The sequence below is a fragment of the Coptis chinensis genome, chromosome 2 (assembly GCF_015680905.1).
Source record: "Coptis chinensis isolate HL-2020 chromosome 2, ASM1568090v1, whole genome shotgun sequence".
Taxonomy (NCBI): domain Eukaryota; kingdom Viridiplantae; phylum Streptophyta; class Magnoliopsida; order Ranunculales; family Ranunculaceae; genus Coptis; species Coptis chinensis.
The window spans coordinates 55,922,919-55,946,858 of NC_141457.1; the positions used below are offsets into that span (position 1 = coordinate 55,922,919).

The 23,940-nt window shown below is 36.3% G+C and overlaps 1 pseudogene across 1 annotated transcript; it reads right to left on the reverse strand.

The window, feature by feature from the left end:
* Positions 1–13,024: 13,024 nt before the first annotated feature.
* LOC147516716 (uncharacterized) lies at positions 13,025–23,711 on the reverse strand (annotated as a pseudogene). The gene is made up of 8 exons (XR_015213039.1): positions 23,501–23,711; positions 22,989–23,208; positions 17,621–17,732; positions 14,605–15,048; positions 14,316–14,508; positions 13,966–14,122; positions 13,603–13,761; positions 13,025–13,507 (listed from the first exon to the last, which is right to left on the reverse strand). The product of XR_015213039.1 is annotated as an uncharacterized LOC147516716 (transcript).
* Positions 23,712–23,940: the final 229 nt, after the last annotated feature.

The window sequence follows — 23,940 nt, forward strand, 5'->3', positions numbered from 1 at the left end:
TAGAGTTAAAAGTTTCCAAGTAGTTCAGTACAACAAGTGGTTTTTCAATAAACCATGGTTTCGAAACTGTACTTCAACCATATACTTTCAGAGTTATGCATGTAACCCTGTACAGAACATCTTAGTATGTATCGATAAAGATGAGAAGTAATTAAACTTGGTATCATTATGTTAGCAATATTCATCCTCAGATTTTTTTTTTTATAGTGGCCAAATTAGTATAACTTTTATGTATTGTGTGTACTCTGAATGGTGAGAATTCTTGCAGGAACATTGACAAACCGATCGTGATGAGATGGAAGCAAATTGCAGATAGTTTTACTATGTCAATATGCCCAACACACGAAAGGAGAGTAACTGCTGAATCCATGTACAAGGTTAGCTACTTAGATGACTCCATTCACAATTACTCACACGACAAATTAATGTAGTAGGTTTTCTGCTAAAATTGTCGATAGTACCTCCTTTCGACTTTAATTTGATCTTGCTAGCTACAAACACTATATGCTTTGTGGTATGTTTATTATATTAGAGTTACTTAGTGCAGTGATATATCCACATCAACCGTCCTCTTTAACTCTCTCCTCTTCATACGTCGCTTAATTTGCAGTGATTTTTTACTTTGACAAACAAAAACTTTCAATAGGTATGATTTATTCACATTTTTTTTTTTATTGATGTTCAAAATTGAAATAGCCTTTACTCTTGCAAGGTTCATATGCTTTTATAGTTTGAATCCTTTTGTATGAGGTGTTCAGTTATATTCAGGTGTAGATAAGCTTTTTGTACCATAGGATTCCTTATTATTAGTCTAGCTACTTTTTTCTTTGGTGTTTGATCAGGGAGAAAATTTGACTATTGGGATATTAGATTTGCATGTTTTTTAATTTTCATTTTCTTGATTGCATTATGGATGTCATTACATGAGACTGTTGGTAGTGAAGATGTTAAGAAGCGCATGTGTGTATTGCGCCATTCCTTGACAATAGGATTTTTTCCAGCAATATGTGTCTTGCGATAAGAAGTAATTTTAGTTCTTCATTGTTGTTTTCTGAGTTTGATCATTGGTTACGTAGGTTCCCCAAAAAAATGATATGATGGTAAGTTCTTAAAACTATACACTTCAATTTCAATGTTTCACTTGTCTTCTCCCTTGCAATGACTAATCAGAAAGCATGCTACTACCTGCAAGGCTAGCCATTCTCCATTGGCAACTAACAGGTTTGTGCTGTAGATCTCTTGGTTTCAAAGGTAAAATGTTATGGAACTATCAAACGGTACGGTGCCTGAAGCCTAGCAGAAGAGGGCATCTGAAGACCTAAGAAGGAAGGCATTAGAGATATGAATACTGCACATGTCACCAAACATTTAGTTGTCTAATGCACATGAACAACATATATCATCTTCTCATGATCAGAATAGCATGCACATCTTCATTGTGTGCGAGTCTACAACTCATGCTTATTTTTTTATGCCTTTAAATATGTTTCATAACTGTTTTTAGGAAATGATAACTTTATATTTCTTTTCAAGTTTCCTTCCATATATAATTGTTGTAATTCATATACACTTTGGGAATTCAAATCTGTGTTTTGCAATGTCTATGCATTACTATCTCATTGATTTTACAGTTGTGGGCTACCTTAGCTTTTCTTCAAGATTTTTTTTTGAGAATCAATTGTGGGATACCTTAGCATGCTAGCAAAAAGTGTTTGGTTACCCATTCACGGTGGTAGTTTGCAATGAATACTATGTACAATTAGTTTGGGTTTATGTCACACCCCGAATTTCGACAGAATTTGGAAAAACATTATTTGTTCCCGACTCTTCGATCTCAAAGGTGTGACACACTCTCCACTTCCAAAAACCCATAAACAATTTTAAATATGCGGATAATTAAAAACCAATAAAAATTTTAACTTAAACAAAAGTCCTCTTCATTACAAAAATTTACAAATGAAAATACAAATAACTTTGTCTCAACTGAAACTCTATATCACCTCAAGGGAAAACAAAACATATCCTGAAATGCAACGCTAACGCAAACCTCAAGCAGCAACCAACCTTCTTCAACACTAAACCTAACAAGACTTATCAACTATGTTCATTTAATGAACACTCCCGATAAGCAAACATGCAAATCGGGTCAGCATTATAAAAATGCTGGTGTGAGTAGCTCTAAAATACAACATATTCTTATACAAGTATATACACAATCCATAAGGCAATTAGTTCCTCCACCGAGGCGCCTTAACTTTCAACGACTAATACAACATCCTTAAGTACAATAATTTAGGCAGGTAGTTCATCCACTGAGGCGCCTTAACTTCCCACTAACCACACAACAAACTATACGCATAATAAATGAGGCATGTAGTTCCTCCATCGAGGCGCCTTAGGTTCTAACTAAACCAATAACCCACATATTACCATAATTATATTATTTAAGGCTTTCTTTGCGTGTCCCTAAATTCACGTCGTATCTATGTCTTACCTAGTTTTCCTGGCTACCACAATCGCTTCCCAACGCCGAACATGTACATCCACATGCCTCCCCTTACATAATGAACCACTCGTGCGTAACTACCTCGGCGGGATGCCGCGACACGAGGTAACCCTCACACGGAAGCCATTATGCAAATCGCCGCCACTATTCGCATAAAATATCGCTGGCGTCGTTCTATTTTGCGAACGGAATAATCAAGCCACTATTCGGCTACGCCAGAAGGGTCATTCAGATTCACTGAAACGCCAGAAGGGCCAATCACATTACTTACGCCCGAAGGCCATTCAGATTCACTGAAACGCCAGAAGGGCCAATCACATTACTTACGCCCGAAGGCCATTCAGATTCACTGAAACGCCAGAAGGGCCAAATCACATGAGTTGTGGTAGCTAGGTTCTAGGATTTTCGTTACGTAATTTATTCAAGTGTCATCCATTTATGACTCATAATAATTCCACTATATCACGTGCAGGTCAAATACCTTATTGCACTATGCCACAATATTTAGAAAATATCTCAATTATATCTCATAACCACTTTCATTCTTTCACGTGCCAATATATTATTGCACTAAGCCATAATCCCGTGGGAAAATATCCACACATACTATACTATCTCATAGTAGCATCTCACATATAAAATAATGGAGCGTTTATACATTTATGTCTCCAAAACTATTGCATTTAATATATATATCCCAATATATTATATAATGTCACAATATCAACGTCAAATCTTAATTAGATAATGACCACCAAAGTTATACAAGCTTCCACAGCATTTTAGCATTTGATTTGTCCATACAATTTACAACATAAAATGTAGCACAATAAAACAGTCCACAATCAAAGCCTAATATATATATGCTTTACACACTACTCACGTCAAATATTAATTAGATAATGAAAAATAACGTTATATAATTTCCGACAATATTTTATTACTATATTTGTCCATATTCTTAAATATGAGAAAAACTGGAAAAAGTCAACATTCCACAGTCAACGGTCAACGGTCAAAGTCAACGGTCAATGGTCAACGGTCAAAGTCAAACTGTCATTTCCTTGTTCGACAGGTTCAGGGTCATAGCCATGGTTCATAGCTAAGGTCAAAGGGGCATGGTTCCTGGGCTCAAGGCTAAGGTCATGGTTCGGACCCAACTAGCCAAGCACCAAACCCAAAAGTCTAACCCAACTTATTATTCATCCTGACCCAATTGGGGACATAAGGACCAACCTACATAAATAAAAGAAAACCGGCCCATGATTACAAAAATTAGAACTGGCCCCATAACAACTAATTAGTTTGGCCCAAAACCGAAATAGAACTCGGCCCACAACTAACACTAAAACTGGTCCCAAAACTTAATTAAATCGGGCCCAAACAAAACAATCTAATTGGAAAAGGCCCAACCAAAATAAATAGAACTGGCCCAAAAACTTTGAACTGAAACCGGCCCAACCAACAAATGTTTAGGCCCAATCCCCAAGCCCAAACACAGCTATAGTATCATCTTCTTCCTCCAGCAGCCTCCACCACCAGCTCGCGCGCCTGTCACCACCCCTCATCTCCTCCTTCCAGCAGTTTCACTCCCCCTTAAAACCCAAACAACTTTAATTAACACAAACACCTCAAATCATTTGATCCCTGTATTTCTTCAAAACTAGATCTAGAATCGCGATCACATTAACGCCGGATTCAAGCTTCAATCCCTACCTCATCAAGCACCCAATCCTCCCCACTACCACCAAACATCATCCCATCAAAAATCAAAACTTAATTCACACATCAAGATTTAAAATATATAGATGACTAATCCTAACTGGCGATCTCGCCGCCATTAATAGCTGTTCAAGCTTTTACCAAGCTTCAACAGCCCACCCAACTCTCCAATACACCAACACCCACCAATACAAACATCATAATCTAAGGGCAGTACGATCCATGGGGCTCGCGCTCGCGCCTCCATTACCAAAGCTCCAGAGTTTTAACCGTCCAACAGTTCAATACAATTATAGACAACACTATCGGTGGGGCTTTAGCCGCCATGAACAGCGCACAAGCTTCCCCCAAATCGCGACCACCATTAATCTAAACATCGACCTACCAATCTATTAACAGTAGTCCTGAAATCAATTGAGTACTCGCTTGTTATCAAGGGGTCGGGACAAGATTTTCGGAGACAGTGTTTTCTTCAAACCATCAAAGTGAATATAAACACAGTTAACGCTAAAATAGAATACAGTGCTAAACTAAACCAAACTGAATCAAAACACCACACAGACCATTTTCCAGCATCGTAAAATCGACCAATAATGAGAATTTTTTTATATAAAAGAAATTCAATAAAATATCTACTCACTTGTATAAAAAGCTCGACGAATTCCTCCTAGTCCGAATTGTCGCGCTCCACCCTCTAGCAATCTAGCTTTTATCTCTGCCTCCATTTTTATTATTTTTTTATTCTCTAAAAACCCTATTCTCTAGAACAATGTGATTATATACTTGGGTTTGAAAGCCAAGCCCAACACAGACCCGAGCCCAGAAACCAGGCCCACGTATCCCAAATCCAATCCAGCCGATTTTTAAATAAATAATTTAATTAATTAATAAATAAATAGATAAATTACATATTTTAAATACGGGCATTACAGTTCATATAACATATCATGTGCTTTTAATTTTAATTTTTTTTTCCAGATTAAAAAGCTAAAATGGAAAGTTCCTATGCCGTTGCAGTTATTACTTCATGCCCTCTGCTTTATCATCGTGCTTTTTTACTCTTACAAACATGTGAATTGAAAGTGATGGGATACTAAGGGAAGTCTCTGATTGATTTAGATATTGCAAAATTGTGTACTTATCTTTTTCCCCTTCTAAAAACCAGCTACCACATAATACATCTTTCAGACCATTCTAGCCATTGCAGGCAGGCACAACACGCGTGCCCATTTACTAGTTGTATTAATAGCAAAAATAAAAAATAAAAAATAAATAAAATAATAAAATAAAATTGTATCAGTTGAGTGTCTTATGTAGACATCTCCAAATTTACGAAAAACGATTAAAAAGGGTATCGAACTTTACAAGTTTTGACAATATGGGGACTAAACTTTTTTTTTTTTCTGTCAAATTGGGGACCAAAATTTTTAATTTTTGCAATGTGGGGACTAGTTACACATGTAGTCTAAATTTCTCACACGGTGTTTCATAATTCACAAGTTACATACATTGTTATACACTTTCTTATCAAAGTATATCCATACTACAAGCTCATGACCAAAGAAATTAATTTGAATTGTGAAATACTGTGTGAGAAATTTAGATGTCATGTTACATATGCCCCCACATTGTAAAAATTAAAAGGTTTGGTCCCCAATTTGACCAAAAAAAAAAAAGTTTAGTCCCCATATTGTCAAAACTTGTACAGTTCGATACCCTTTGTAGTCGTTTTTAGCCAAATTTACATTAAGATTGAATCTCACTAGGTTACTACAAGAATTTGTAGTACGTCTGGTGTTGATTCTCTATATGAAGCATGAAAGGTGGTTTATCGTCCTACCATTGCTTGGTGCCCTTTGTTAAATTGGCTCCAAATCTGGTGCAAGCATCTCCAGCTAAGTTAGTTTCCCTCCACGAGCATGTGAGATTTAACCATTCAGCTTTATCTTTTACATGATTCCAAAGCCCTTTGATGCTCCAGTGAACTTTGTTTGATTGAAATGCTTTGATGGCAGCACTTGAGTCTGATTCCATCTCATGTCTAATGCTTTTTTGATACCCTCCACTATAGTATGGCTCTCTGCTACGTAGCTTGTAGTGATCCCTATACCACCTGCATAGGCTCCAAAAAACACCCCATTGTTTCCTCTAAAAGATGTTCCCCAACCACTAGGACCGGGTATGGTTTCCTCTAGAAGCGCCATCTGTGTTTACTTTAATGATTCCTTGAGGTGGATCAACCCAATAACATTCCAGAATTCTCCGTGCCCTTCATTGTTTAGTGCCCAACGTCAGTCCATGCAGCACTTCAAGATCCAAATAAAGTGTTGTTATCCATGCTTCCCTTCGACATATGGTATGCTCTAATCATTGCTCTCTTGATTAGGTAGCAAATCTGCCCTTGATGCTCGAATGTTTCTCATCAAAGATCATTGCGTTCCTATTCTTCTAATTACTTACTGTTAGTAACAATTGTTGCAACAAGAACAAACTGTGAATAAGAAGGCTGGCTGAGGCACGGATCAAACACTTCATTTAAGGTTGTTTCGTGTCTGTTCCTCTTTATGCAGACAAAGCGCGTCAACCTCCAAGATACACAGCCAGTTATACTCTCCTTTGTTTACTGCAGATAAACCAAAGAAGAAAAGAAAAACCACGATGCTGATCTTATGATAGCCCTCAACTTAGTATAAAAAATAGTTTTTTGCATATCTCATAGGCTGCTATTATAGGAGTATTTATAGAGGAAAACGTGGAGACTTAGTAGATCTGGATTAGAGAACTACTTCAGTTTCCCGATAAGGATTGGATTCTAAAAGTCAATCTCGTTTCTATTTCCCAATCCATATCTAATTCTGTTTCCAAACTTATCCGGAAACAATTTAAGGAAAATGGTTTACCATAAAAAAAAATATAAGGGATCAAAGAACCTAAGCCCAAGCCCAAGTTCACATCTTGTTTTATTCAAAATAACATAACAATCCCCCACTTACTTTTGATAAAAACAAAATAGAAAATATACTTAAGGGCAATCAATATAAGTATCAACATGTTATGCATAGATGAAGGTGTCCACGACTTAAACCTTTACGTAGTGAAAATTACTCAAAGTATAAGAGCCATAAGTGACTAAGTATTAAACTTAGGTCTTGAGTATACAATAAGTCATAATCACGCACAACATATCCAGTGTTCTCCTTTCATGTTCTGCACATTAAAGGTTCTGTGCTCTCCTGGATTCGTGAATGATTTAGAGAATCAGCCCTTATTCTCATAGAAAGCGGCCTCTACTTTCACATTCACTAGGTGAGTCTATCAAGAGTGCTTCCTGTAGCTATGCACTCCGCCCATAAGGACCATAGAACTTCATTAAGAGTTTTTCCCAGAAAACCTCAACCTTTATTTATCGCTGCAAGATTTCATACATTTTACTATCCAACTACGGGACAGATAAGTAACAATGTATGTCTCACAACCAACATTCTATGATTTGTTCTTCCCATTGAACCTAGTTCTTGGGATCTCCAGTCCCTAGGTTGGGTTACCATCATAGATATTCATCTTTCAATTGGCTTCAATCCCATGCTAGTAGAGCAATCCACACTGTATCTCTGGCCAGAGCTTTGGTATGTGAATCTGCAAGGTTATCTTTAGATCTCACAAAATCAAAATAATATGGATTCTCCCAGTTATAACTGTAATGCTCTCAACAAAGTATCATTAATTGTAACTAATACCGTCTATCTTAGACTAGTATATGAGTAAGAAAGCCTAGTACTCAACTAACTTCTTCACTCGTACTAGCCAAAGAAATAATCTCAAACTCCATAGAATACTATGATATTATGGTATGTTTCTTGGACTTCCAAGATACAACACCTCCACCAATGCTAAACACATAGCCACTGGTGACCTCGGAGTTTTCTGAAAGGATATTCCAATCCGAATCTATTGCTTGCTAGTGTACCTGCAAATAACACCTACTGCATAGGCAATGTCAGGTCTTATAAAATCTATAGCATATCTCAAACTACCAATGATACTTGCATATTCCTTTTGACTCACAGGTTCACCATTATTCGCCAATAATTTAATACAGGGATCAAAAGGAATACTCACAGTCACGCAATTGAAGTAGTTACACTTTTTCAATGTAGTGTAACTAATCCAACCATGTGCCATCAGATGATCTTGTAATTTTGATTCCCAACATTACATCAGCCTTACCTAAGTCCTTCATATCAAAGTTAGAAGACAACAGGTTCTTGGTCGCTTTCACAACATGTAAATTAGAACTAGTAGATCATTAACATATAAGCATATAATAACACATATCCCATCAGAATACTTATGATAAATGCACTTGTCAGTTTCATTTATCTTGAACCCACTGGTAATTATAAAGTTATCAAACTTCTCATGCCACTATTTAGGTGCCTGTTTCAACCCATAAAGTGACTTAAGTAATCTACATACTTTTTTACCATTATCTGGTTCCACGTAATCTGTTGGCTGATCCATGTAAATTTCCTCTTCTAAATCCCCGTTTAGAAAGGCTGTCTTAACATCTATCTGATGAATAACAAGATTATGAACATCATCAACAGAAAATAATACTCTAATGGATGTTATCCTCGTAACAGGTTAATATGTGTCAAAGAAACCAAGTTTTCTCTCTGTCTAAAGCCCTTGATAACAAGTCTTGCTTTAAACTTATCCACTGAACCATCGGTTTTAAGCTTCCTTCTTAAAACCCATTTGATTCCTATAGTTTTACAACTAATAGGCAAATCAACAAGTTTCCAAGTTTTGTTTTCCATGAGAGAATCAATCTCACTCGAATGACTTCTCTCCAAAACTCGAAATCAAAAGATATGAGAGCTTCTTTAATAGAGAAGAGATTTCCTTCCAAAGTACAGTGACAAAGTCGGGTCCCAAAACCTTAATGACCCTAAGCTCTTTTATATCTTCTAGGTTCATCTTCTATGTCCATGATTCTATCATACAATCTAGATATGTCAGTGTCAGAAACATCAATATTAGGGGCCTTGGAGGATAATACCCCCACTAGCACCCCCACTATTTCTAGATAAATATGGAAATCTATCTTCAAGAAACACAATATAAGATGATCAACAAAAACATTACTCTTCATATCTAGAAAAACGTAGGCATTACTCTTCATAGCATTGCCTAAAAAGACACACTCAAAAGCCTTACCCCCAAGCTTTGAGATTTTAGGATCATGCTTCCTTACAAAAGCCAGACATTCCCATATTCTGAAGTAACTCAAATTAGGCTTCATGTTCTTCAATAGCTCATAAAGTGTAACCTTTGTATTAGAATTAGCAATTATATTCAGCACATAGCAAACAGTCAAAACAGCTTCACCCCATAAATTTGAGGGTGCTCCAGAACTAAGTAACATAGCAACAGTTAATTCCTTAAGAGTTCTGTTCTTACGTTCAGCTACTCCATTCATTTCAGGTGAATAAGGAGCTGTCGTCTCATGGATTATACCATGTGATTGCAAGAAAAGATCAAAATCAGCAGAACTATATTCAGTACCTCTATCACTTCGAATTACTTTAATGTTCCTATCATGCTGATTTTGAACCTCAAGTATATAAGTTTTAAAAGCATCAAATGCATCACTTTTATTCTTCAGCAAATAAACATATGCAAACTTCGAGCAATCATCAATAAAAGTAATAAAATATCTTTTACCACCTCTAGTCAGAACTCCTTCAAGCTCATAGATATCAGTATGTACCAAGTCTAGCAGGCTTGTACTTCTCTCAATTGATTTGTGAGGCTTCTTTGTGATTTTTGCCTTAGTGAAATCATCATCCAAGTTAGGAATTAAGCCAAGTACGCTCATGTTCTTAACATACTTTCTATTAAAATGACATAATCTACCATGCCAAACATTAACAGAATAAGAGATCATGTAAGCAGAAGTAGAAGTTTTATTCATATCAGCAACATTCAACTTAAACATCCCATTACATGCATAACCCTTACCAATAAAAACCCCAGACTTAGTGATCACATACTGATCACTACCTATGACTTCTTTGAAATCCGGCCTTGTTCAAAATAAAACCGAAACCAAATTCTTCCTAATCTCGGGGAGTATGAAGCACATCCTTTAATGCCAGTTTCTTCCCAGAAGTGAACTGCAGCTCAACATCACCAGTACCCAGAACCTTGGTCATATGATTATCACCAAGTAGGACTTCCTGATTCGTAGTTATGGTATAACTCTTGAACCAGTTCCTATTATAACAAACGTGCCTAGAAGCACCAGTATCAGCCCACCACCCCTCACAGACATTAACAGAATTGACCTCAGTTATCATAGTAACAAAAGGTTCCTCAGTAATATTAGCCTCACTGACTTTACGACTCTTACAGTTCCTAGCATAATGCCCCTTCTTCTTGCAAGTATAGCGCATAACTTCCTCGACATGTCAATGGTGGTTTTCGATTCATATGCACCTGATTCTGGTTCTAATTTTGTGGAGCTTTCTTGTTAATAGGTTTGTTCTTCATGGCCTTCTTATTAGGTTTCAAACTAGATTTAGTCTTATTGGTTTGTTGGTTTACCACATTAACCTTAGCCTTAGCAGATGACATGGCAACTTCCTCATTAAGGTCTTGTTTTTGTGATTCCTCTTCTATACGGAGTCTCATAATAAGACTCTCCATCGAAAACTCTTTAGACTTATGCCTTAGTATGTTCCTGAAATCCTTCCAAGAGGGAGAAAGCTTATCAATGATGACAGCAACCTGAAATTGCCTGTCAATTTTCATCCCTTCTGAAAGTATCTCATGAACAATAATCTGTAGGTCATGGCACTGAGACACAACAGATTTGTCATCTATCATCTGAAACTTAAGATAACGACTTACAGCGTATTTTTTGGAACCAGCTTCCTCAATATCATACTTCTTTTGTAGGGCTTCCCAAACATCAAAAGCAAACGAAAGTTCAGAGTATAAGTCGTATAAATCACCAGCAAGTAAGTTCAGGATGTAATTCTTACACTTGAAATCCGCAGCGATCCACTTATCAACAACAATAGATAGAGCAGGTTCCAACAAGACATCTTCATCAGGAATCGGTTCACTTAGAACGTTTTCCACTTTCACTAGGGTCAAATAGAATATCATCTCTTCTCCTTCCACCGCTTGAAGTGCTCACCAACAAACTTGAACGGTCGATTATGACTGTTGTCATTGTGGGACCTGGACTGGTTACCTTCTTCATGTTCCATTATCAAACAACCTTAAAATTGTTAGTAACAATTGCTGCAACTAACAAGAACAAACTGTGAATAAGAAGGCTGGCTGAGGCACGGATCAAATGCTTTCTTTAAGGTTGTTTCACGTCTGTTCTTCTTTATGTAGACAAAACTCGTCAACCTCCAGGATACAACAGCCAGTTATACTCTCCTTTGTTTACTGTAGATAAACCAAAGAAGAAAAGAAGAACCACGATGCTGATCTTATGATAGCCCTCAACTTAGTATAGAAAATAGTTTTTCGCATATCTCATAGGCTGTTGTTATAGGAGTATTTATAGAGGAAAACGTAGAGACTTAGTACATCCAGATTAGGGAACTGCTTCAGTTTCTTGATAAAGATTGGATTCTACAAGTCTATCCCGTTTCTGTTTCCCAATCCATATCCAATTATGTTTCCAAACTTATCCGTAAACAGTTTAAGGAAAATGGTTTACCAAAAAAAAAAAAAGATAAGGGATCAAAGAACCCAAGCCCAAGCCCAAGTTCACATCTTGTTTTATTCAAAATAACACAACACTTACCAAACAAGTGATAGAACACGAATACTTATAAACACGTGGAGTATAGGTAGAGATCCCACATTGTGGGATGCACCCCTGAAAGGCTCATTGGAAGAGACATTGATGCTAAAGGACAACATTTTGAGCTATTATTGGCCTTTGGATCAGGATGGAGGAGGTCCCCAGGGTATAGTCTTGGACTGAAATTCATTGAAACTGGGTTGGCTAATCTTATACATGGATTCACTTGGAAATTGCCCAACCAAATGAAACCCAGGGACTTAGATATGGAGGAAGTTTTTGGGTTCGTTGTACCCAAAAAAGTTCCACTGGTCGTTGTAGCTGAACCTCATCTCCCAGATGGTGTATACTTTATGAGATTCTGTTTGTATTGGTGCTCTTACCCAGTGGTGGTGGTGGTGGATAGTCTGGAGTTTTGGATACTCTTACACATTAGCTAACCGTATCTAATGTGTGTCTACTTGGGACACATATCCAAAGCTTTTGAGTGTTGAAAACAATTATCTAAGGGTGTGTTCAATTGCGCGCATAAGGGAACTTTTTATTGGGAAACACAATTGTTGGAAATAGAATTCAAGCAAAAGGAGCATACAAGGGAATTTCCCCCCACTGTCAAGAACAATTTAGATGGTAAAAATTGCATAGGGATGCATAAAAGTTTTGTAGATGTGGCGTACAGGAAAGATCTTGCAGAGGGTGCAAAGTTCCCTTGGTGCTCTTTCTCCGGCCTCCGGCCTGTGCAATCAAACATAGACTAAAGTTCTCATCATTACACGTGATCTCTTTGACGGTATACTGAAGTCTGTTTCTGAATCAAAACCTATCTAAATAGCTAGGTGACGCCGCTCCCAAGTAGCTGTCTCAGACCATCAGCTGAAATGACAGGTTCACGTTAATGTTTTTGCTAAGGAACTGAACTAGGAAACATCAACGAGGGGAAAGAAAATTGATTGAGATGCAGAAGATGTACAAAATTATTATATTTCATGTGCTTCACAGGCTTCCAATTTATGCGATTCCCCACATCAATACAATTCTGAACAAAACATACATTGACATACAACATTTTCCTCGAATTGCCAAAAGTACAGCAAAAAGAAATTTACACATTAATCAACAGTAATGGATTAAATAATCATGATGTAAGAGTAGAATAGTTGTGTAGAGTAGCTCATTCCAAGCATCTGGAATTCCTGGAGGCACCAATGGCTGCAGTCTTGATACATCCCTGCAGTTCTCTGCGTCTCTGGCTGGTGATAAATCGAGGGATGGCCATCTTTTCGATAGTCTGTCATCCTTGTAACGTTGAGGTAGAACACTGGTGTTTTCATCTCCCTTATAACTGATTCAAGTATATCCCTCATCCAGGGATATCTCGCCAAGTGGTGACATTTGTTATTAGTTTTGTTTCTCTGTCGCAGTTTCCACCTGAATTCCATCTACCTCCCCTGCAATAACATCAGGAAACATATCCCAATCTTCACACATATGTTAAAACTACAACTTCACCTCATCATTTGCTTGGTTGTTGAGAGCAGTATACCTGTAGTGAGAAACTGAATATCCTCTGTAAAAGACCCGAGTTCGACTTGGGTCAATATTAGCATCAACCCATTCTGCCCATGTATGCAATGCCTTAGTATAAGCGTCTTTTACCTTCAAGTAGTTGTAGACAAAAGTACCTTCCTGATAGTAGTTTTTTCTGAAAATAAAATGGACTGGGATATGAAAACGATAATCTGGGTGCATTTTGAAGGTTCTCATAAAAGGGGAAGTAATAGGAAATGAGATGTGTTAGACAGACACAGACACATACACATGCATTGACATACAGTTGATCTAATAGGTGGTTGTGAGTTGTGACCATATCAAATACCATGTACTTGAGAAATTTTGAGAAAATTACCCTTGAAGATGACTATATCAGCATCCTGATAAATAGAGGATGAGTTCTTTATCAGATCAAGTCTAAGGGTCTCTTTGTGAGCTCCAGTTGAATTTAAGGTTTTCCATTCTTGAACAAGGAATGGCGCTCGGACAAACTCCACTGAGCAATCAAAATCCTACAAAAATTCCACAAACAAACCTAGTCTCATTTATCTGAATCAGTCCAATAAAATGACACGCATCAAACAAACTTATGCTGTAATGAAGCCTATGACAAAGAACATATGGACACATTGCTTGAGTTTCTTAAAACACAGAACAAAAATGAATGCACCATTGAACTAAAGAAAACTAAGTTCTCAAACTTACTTCAAATCGAAATGAGTAGTACCCTTTTGATCTGAGATCATTCCAACCAGAAACCTCAAAAACTCTAGTTTTATCATCCAAAGACTCTCTCAAAGCACACACAAGTGATTCCCACATGTTTCTGTTCAAAGAATCACCAACAAAAACTAGTCTCTTTCCTCTCAACATCTCCAACATTATGTTTCCATCAAACCTACAAAAAAAAAAATAAATAAATAAAAACGCCACAGTTTTCAAAACACAGCAAGATAACATAACTCAATAAAAAGATTGTGTGTCGAGTATCGACCTCGGTATCAAACACCTAATAGGCTTCCATTTCCATTTCATAAAATCAGAATCTAGTCTTCCATTCTTTAAACAATTGAAAGCATCATCAATAAATGGACAAGCCCCAGGTTTATAAACCGGGTCAGAATCATCAAAAACCCAAGTACCACTAAAAAAAATCGCAAGAACTCAATTTTTTTATCAAATTAGTCTCTGCCCTGTTTTTCCTCTGTTTTGGTAGTTTCACTGCATTGACAACTACAGAATTTGGGGTGTCCTCCTGTTTTGTAGGAAGTGTTGAAGATGAAGAATATAGTGAGTTGGAGAAGAAAGTGTCGTGGTGGAAGAGTTTTGAGAGAAAGAAGATGATGATAAGAGAAGAGAACAAGAAAGAAGAGGGATAAGATGAATATGATTGTTGTTGAGCTTGAAAATGGCCATGTATAGAAGACAATAAGACATTCTATAGAGTTTTGTTACGAGTAGACCAATCAAAATATTTGTGTCTTTGTTCAAGTTTTTTATTATGGCAACGAGAAGGAAGGATGGCGACTCATGGAGTTGGAAATAACAAAGCTGATAAGGATTCTTGAAGGGCTTCCGGAGTCACCAATGAAGCCAGCAGAAAAGATGCAGCTATACACAGTTATCTACAACCTGTGCCGCATATAGCCGTAATTGCCGTCACAGTCAAGAACTTTACTACCGATACAAAAAGGCGTTTGATGACTATATCGCCTCCATCGTTTTGCCATCTATACAAGAAACGCAGGATGAATGCATGCGGAGAGAACTTGTCGAAAGGTGGGCTAATCATAAAACTATGCTAAAGTGGCTTTCTTTCATTCTTACATTACTCGGCGGAACTTGGTATCACTTAAAGATGTTGGCCTTAATTGCTTCCGCGATTTGGTCTATGAAAATATTAAAGTAAAAGTGAAAGATGTTGTAATCTCTTTAATTGACCGAGAGCGGGAGGGCGAGCGGATTGATCGAACGTTGTTGAAGAACGTATTGGATATTTTCGTTCAACTTGGCCTCAAGTATTATGAAAACGACTTTGAAGTGGACTTCCTTGATGATACTTCTGCTTATTATTGTAAAATGTCTTCTAAGTGGATTGAAGAAAATTCTTTTCCAGAGTACTTGTTGAAGGTTGAGGAGTGTTTGGAACGAGAGAAGGACAGGGTTTCGAGTTACTTGCATTCTAGCAGCGAACAGAAGAGTTGTTGACCATACGTGCAGAGCAGTTGCTGGAGAAGGAATACTCTGATTTATTATTTGCATCCTTACGAATTCAATGAAAAGGCCAGTTGAGAAAACATCCTAACCTTCTGGTTTGCATCCCGTTAAATGAGCAAATGATTCTTTTTAGCATCAGTAGCAGGCTAATAGTTATTAAGTTATTCTTTTTTTATGGAAGAAATTGCTTTCTAACCTTAAAGATTTCAAGTAAAGTAAACGAGTATACTCAATTTCCATCATATCATGCTGTGAAAGTAATTTGTTATATTCTTCAGGCCAATTGATCCATCCAAATAAACACACAAGGAAATTTCTTTGTCAATTGTCTTTTCAAATAAGAGTTTAGTTTTTCGCTCACTTTCACTCGAGGCAATCGTAGTGTGGCTGTTCTGTACTTGCGCTTCTCTTAATCAATGTAACATTACTGTTGTTATGCTACATCACCTCCATAGCATCGTGGAAGAATTGTCAAGTATTATATTTCTTTTTATTTTCTTTTGATATCAGAAGAATTGTGAATATATGTTGTGGCCCATAGTTTATCTTTTTAGGGCAACTCAGGCTGCCCTTTCTTTCACCATATCTCCATGCCTCCATATCATTGTATGGGGATGGTCTCCTCGACAGAGAGAATAGTGAAGGCCTAAAGCGATCAGCAGGCCTTGGCCCTGTGTCCCCATCGACCAGTTCTATTACAGACCCATGACCCATCCTAAGTTCCTAACATATACATCATACAGCGAGTTTTATCTCATCTCAACTGCAACATTTAGGGTGTGTTTGTTATGATGGAAACACTATGGAAAGAAAAGGAAAATAAGAGTGGTCCACCTTTTCCATAGTTTTTAAGGCGTTTGTTTACCCATGGAAAGGAAATGGGCTTTTCCATATGGAAACAAAATTATAGAAATGGAAAAGGTTTTGTCTCCTTAGCTAACCCCTAAAAATTTTGTGGAAAGGAAAGGAAAGGAAATAGATAGATAGGGCTTACTACTAATACACCCATGACCCAACAATACAATTATTCATTTCCATAGCTTTTGCAAACAAACATGATTATTCATTTCCTCAGTTTTTACTTTCCTTTCCCCAGTTTACCAAACACATACCATTTAAAATTATTTTCTTTCCATTCCATTCCATAGTGAACCACCCATTTTATTTCCTTTCCTTTCCACGAGTTAAAATTTAACAAACACACCCTTAGAGTCGCCATTATCTCTAGTCACAATGATTTGAAAACTAATAGTAGTATGATAGGTGGCCAAAATTAGCTTAATTAGATATATGGTACCTCAACACTTCCATGTACAGTCATGCAACGTGAACATACATTTTTTGAATCCAATTTGTAATCGACTGACATTTTAACTAACAACTCAAAGAGGTTTCAAAGCCGGCAAAACATTAGCCACATTGATAAGTAAAATAGTTCCACATCAATCCGTAAAATTCCTATCCTCGTAAGCTGTATTGGTGTAAGAATTCAAAAGACAACCAACGTATATACATTCAAGAACTGCAAGGAAAATAACATGTAACACAAACAATTAATTGCGATAGTGGTATAATTGATATAAACAAGAAATTGGTCCCAAGACCCAATTTCGCATTAAAACAACTCCAGAGGACAAGCTTTTTTGAAAATCACCCACACAACCAAATCCGAAGTTATAATGGCCCACGAAACCATATTTCAAATAAAAAATAGCTCATAATGACAAAATTGTTTGACATGAGACTTTTTTCTTTTTTTAAATTCCAAATATACCCTTCGTAGTTTGATATACAAGTGAAGCATCTTCTTCGCCATTATTAGAAAGGTGTTCTTGCATCAAGTAATGCTCACCAAACCCATTCTGCATGATCATGATGTCTTTCATTCCACCGACCCCACCACCACTATAAATTAATTTAGAATTTATATTAATTTAGAATTTATTTGCATTTCTTGGTGTTGATTACTGGCTATGCTAGGTGACCCTTGTTATGCTGTTTATGTTTGTACTCGTTACTCGTTTTTCAATAACTCGAACACTTGCAAGCTTTTAATCCTGGTTAAATGGTAGAGGTGAAAGTCTATTTACATTGATCTACATTATACTGAAGGTGGTAATAGTAATAATAATCAATCTTCTAATGAATAGCCGAAATGGGTAAGTGTGATTTATAATGATAAGTTTAAAGAGTTTGAATAATTCCAATTTCGAATCTGGAGATGTTTGGTTTTGGTGTTTGTGTTGACTAATTATTGTAAAATGTAGAATGAGTTTGCAAACAATGTTGGGTTGGATTTGATATCTGATTTGATTTTGGCTGTTGTTAGTTCTATTTTGTGTGTTATATGGATGGGAATGCCTTTGTGCATTTGGATCGAATAGAAATGATGCATTATAATTCGTGTTCATACGATTAATTAGTAAAAAAAAAATCAAAATAAGGACAAAACTAATCAGTAGGAACTTGGTCCATACTCCATACTATCCTGGATTCTCGTATGACTTCAACAAACACAAGTAAGAAAGGCCTTCACACCTCACCAAATAGGTAGGAACTCGGGGTATGAACTCCAAATATATATGAATAATGATTGTTCATACTCCAATAGATGTTATTATTGATCATATACATTATATTGAGGAGATATGAACATTAATTGTTCATACCCCAAATAGGTATGAACAATGATTGTTCATAGCTCATGTTGAGGTATGAACAGTGATTATTCATACCCAAAATAAGTATAAACAATGATTGCTCATACTCCAATAAGTATTCATAATGTTCATACATCACAGAATGTATGATCAGTAAGAACAATGATTGTTCATATGAACAATGAGTATTCATAGCTCATGTTGAGATATGAACAATGATTGTTCATACCCCAAATAGATATGAATAATGATTATTCATACTCCAATAGGTGTTCTTACTGATCATACATTATATTGAGATATGAACATTGATTATTCATACCTCAAATAGATATGAACAATAATTGTTCATATGAACAATGAATGTTCATAGCTCATATTGGGGTATGAATCATCATTGTTCATACTCAAATAAGTGTTCTTATGGATCATACATTATGTTGATGTATGCACAGTATGGACAATGAGTATTCATAGCTCATGTTGAGGTATGAGCAATGATTGTTCATACTCTAATAGATGTTCTTACTGATCATACATTATATTGAGGTATAAACATTGATTGTTTATACCCCAAATAGGTATGAACAATCATTATTCATACTTCAATAAGTGTTCATATTGTTCAGACAGCACATAATGTATGATCAATAACAACAATGATTGTTCATACCCCAAATAGATATGACCAATAATTGTTCATATGAACAATGAGTGTTCATAGCTCATATTGGGGGTATGAAAAATCACTGTTCATACTCCAATAAGTGTTCTTACTGATCATACATTATGTTGATATATGAACAGTATGGACAATGAATGTTCATAGCTTATGTTGATTGTTCATACCCCAAATAGGTATGAACAATGATTGTTCATACTCCAATAAATGTTTTTACTGATCTTACATTATATTGAGGTATGAACATTGATTGTTCATACCCCAAACAGGTATGAACAATGATTGTTCATAGCTCATGTTGATGTATGAACAATGATTGTTCATACCCCAAATAGGTATGATACTCCAATAAGTGTTCATATTGTTCATACATCACATAATGTATTATCAGTAAGAACAATGAGTATTCATAGCTCATGTTGAGATATGAACAATGATTATTCATACCCCAAATAGATATGAATAATGATTATTCATACTCTAATAAGTGTTCTTACTGATCATACATTATATTAAGGTATGAACATTGATTGTTTATATCCCAAATAAATATGAACAATAATTGTTCATATAAACAATGAGTGTTTATAGTTCATTATGGGGGATGAACAGTGATTGTTCATACTCCAATAAGTGTTCTTACTGATCATTCATTATGCTGATGTATAAAAAGTATGAACAATGAGTGTTCATACCCCAAATATGATGTTCATACTTCAATAGATGTTCTTACTCATCTTACATTATATTGAGGTATGAACATTGATTGTTCATACCCCAAATAGGTATGAACAATTATTGTTCATAGCTCATGTTGAGGTATGAACAGTGATTTGGGGTATGAACAATGATTGCTCATACTCCAATGACTGTTCATACTGTCCATATATCACATACTGTATGATCAGTAAGAACAATGATTGTTCATATGAATAATGAGTTTTCATTGCTCGTGTTGAGATATATGAACAATGATTGTTCATACCCCAAATAGATATGAATAATGATTGTTCATACTCCAATAGGTGTTCTTACTGATCATACATTATATTGAGGTATGAACATTAATTGTTTATACCCCAAATAGATATGAACAATGAGTGTTCATAGCTCATATAGGGTTATGAACAGTGACTGTTCATACCCCATATAAGTATGAATTGAACAATCACTGTTCATACTCCAATAAGTGTTCTTACTGATCATACATTATATTGATGTATGAACAATATGAACAATAAGTGTTCATAGCTCATGTTAAGGTATGAACAATGATTATTCATACTCCAATAGATGTTCTTACTGCTCTTACATTACATTGAGATATGAACAATCAATAGGTGTGAACAATGATTGTTCATAGCTCATGTTGAGGTATGAACAATGATTGTTCATACCCCAAATAGGTATGAACAATGAATGTTCATACTCCAATAAATGTTCATACTGTTCATACATCATATAATGTATGACCAGTAAGAACAATGATTGTTCATACCCCAAATAGATATGAACAATTGTTGTTCATACTCCAATAGGTGTTCTTATTGATCATACATTATATTGAGGTATGAACATTTAGGCTTGCCTACACATTTGACCAACCAAAAAAAAATGTATGAACATTGATTGTTCATATCCCAAATAGATATGAACAATGATTGTTTATACTCCAATAGGTGTTCTTACTGATCATACATTATATTAAGGTATGAACAATGATTGTTCAAACCCCAAATAGGTATGAGCATTGATTGTTCATATGAACTGTGATTGTTCAATGCCCATGATGAGGTATGAATAATGATTGCTCATACACTATTGTTCATCTTATATACACTGGGTCATTTCAGTTGGGTTGGGCCGCTTATTATTTCGTATTTGGGGTATACTTGACATTTCATCTACTCGAGCCGTTTTTAATTTCGCATCAAGGGTATACTTGAACTTTCATCTACCCGATTCTTGTGAGTGATTAAAAAAAAGTTTCCTTCCGAGTTACTTTCTTTCCCGATCTATCTTGGAGAGTTTCTCCCTGTGATATAAATACGGACACAGGGGCATGAGATTTTAGTATCATATAGAAAATCATGTATATAGTCTGCAACCAATCAAATAATCTCTAGATTTGTGTCCTAAACCCAAAAGTTTATTTTAAAATATATTAAAGATAACCTCTTTTTTTTAACACAAAAGCTTCTAGCTCAATTGGTTGTGTACCCCTCTCCTCATGGGAGAGGTTGCAAGTTTGAATCCCACCAAGTGTTGGTTGGGATTTCTTCCTTGTGTAATTATGTGATGGGCCTTTGGGCTAGGTGAGCCTTCGGGCTAGTAACAAGGATGTTGTTAAGATAGGTGGACCAAGGAGTGAAAGCAAGTCTTCATGGACAAGGTGGAAGTGATTGAGTCTACTCAAAATGGCATATTGGCAAGAGCCTTCAGGCTAGGTTCCCTTCGGGGTTAATGAGTCTTCGGGCAGTGTAAGTTCGGGCTAGTGTCTCTCCGAGGTTGATAAGCTTTCGAGCAATGTAAGTCTTCAGGCTAGAGTCCTTCGATGTAACCGGTGTGGGTCAGCCTTAACCCTCTAAATATTTTAAAAAAAGAAGAAGAAGATAACCCTTTTGATGTAACAAAAAACGTACCATCTCAACAATAAAACATGAACGGGAGATCGGATTGTTGTGCAAAAAAAAGGGAATAACAATTCTCAGATGATGAATCAATACGTGCATACCATTGGAGAAATCATGAAAGTTAGAGATCCATTGCTGCTGGAGAAGAATTTTGCATACATTAAGAGAATAAAATGTAGTGAGGATAACATGATAATGAGGAAATTTTGAGGATGAAATGTTTCAGAAAATGAAGAGATTTTGAGATGCTTTAACCAAAAAGGCATGGGGTAAGGGGTTGCTCTGTATTAAAACGAGAACGTACAATTGAAAACGTTGGGAAATATGATGGAAGGACTACACGAGAGAAGAAACTGGAAAGGCGCCAATGAAATAACTTTAAAGTAGCAAAAGAAGAGGATATTTTGGAAAAGATACCATTTATAGAGAGTAATAGATTACTTGATCCCCAAGAAATCAATCCCATCCATGGAATTGGTAATTGACTCTTTTACTTATATACTAATTCAACTAAATTATGTATATTTATATTTATTAGATAGAAAGAACATATAGTCTAAACTCACGTTAATGTGCATCGCGTTCAAGTATCAATAAGTCAGTATGTCTATTTCGAGCCATTAGTTCAATTTTAACTTGTTAAATTATGCTAGGAGATTCATATAGTGGTTAGCTGGCTGGTTAGGTTAAAGAGATGAAGTGGAGAAGAAGAAGGATGGAGGCACAAGAAGAAGGTAGGGTTTTGAGTATATTTACTCTAACCTACGATTCATATATTTATACTGGGTGATAGGTTTCACCGAAATAGAAACTACTAAATAAGATACGATCTCACACTTATAGAATGTGTCAGACTCTACATACTTTAACACCCCCCTTCAAGTTGGAGCATAGATATTGCTCATGCCCAGCTTGTTACCAATATAATTCAAAACTGGACGAATCACTGGTTTGGTGAAGATATTAGCTAATTGATCTCGAGACGCCACATAAGGAGTACTTATCTCCTTTGTTTCAACCTTATGTCTGACATAATGACAATATACCTCTATGTGCTTAGTTCGCTCATGAAATACTGGATTAGAAGCGATATGAATGGCTGTTTGATTGTCACAATGAAGAGGGATCGGTAGATGTACCTCGAAACCTAACTTATGTAGCAGATTACAAATCCACATTAACTCACCAGTCCCCCTGAGCCATAGCTCTATACTCAACCTCTGCACTAGACTTTGACACAACTGTTTCCTTTTTACTCTTCCATGTCACCAAATTTCCACAAAGGAAGGTACAATACCCAGTGGTGGATCGTCTATTTGAAACTGATCCTGCATAATCAGCATCTGAATATCCAACAACATCAAAATTTCTATTATAACGATATACCAATCCACGACCAGGAGAACCTTTCAAATACCGCACAATACAAATAACTGTCTGGTAGTGAGGAATCAGTGGTGCATGCATATACTGAGATACTACACTAACTGCAAACGAGATATTTGGGCGAGTGATAGTAGCATATATCAGCTTTCCCACCAGTTTACAGTATCCCTCAATATCGGCATACAACTCTCCAACATCTTACTGGAGTTTGTCGTTCAAATCCATAGGAGTTCTCTACTAGGCGAGCTCCTAAATTAGTTGTCTTACTAAGTAGGTCCAATACATACTTTCTCTATGAGAGATGAATTTCACCAGGGAACCTTGTAACTTCAATGCCTAAGAAATACTTCAGTTCTCCTAGATCTTTGGTCTGGAACTGTCTTGATAGATTGACTTTAAGTCGAGCAATACCCGGTTTGTTAGACCCTGTGACAATGATATCATCAACATACACAACTAAGACAATAATTCCTTGCTGGGTCTTTTGGTAAAACACGAAATGATCATATTCACACCTAGTCATTCCATTAGCCATCAAAAACACGGCTAAACCCATAAAACCAAGCTCTAGGAGACCGCTTGAGCCCATAAAGAGACTTCTTTAATCGACAGACTTTCCCCCCTTGAGCAACAAAACCAGGAGGTTGTACCATATAGATTTCCTCCAGGAGATCTCCATGTAAAAATGCATTCTTCACATCCAACTGAAACAGAGGACAGTGATGATGAACAACAATAGAAATAACAATACG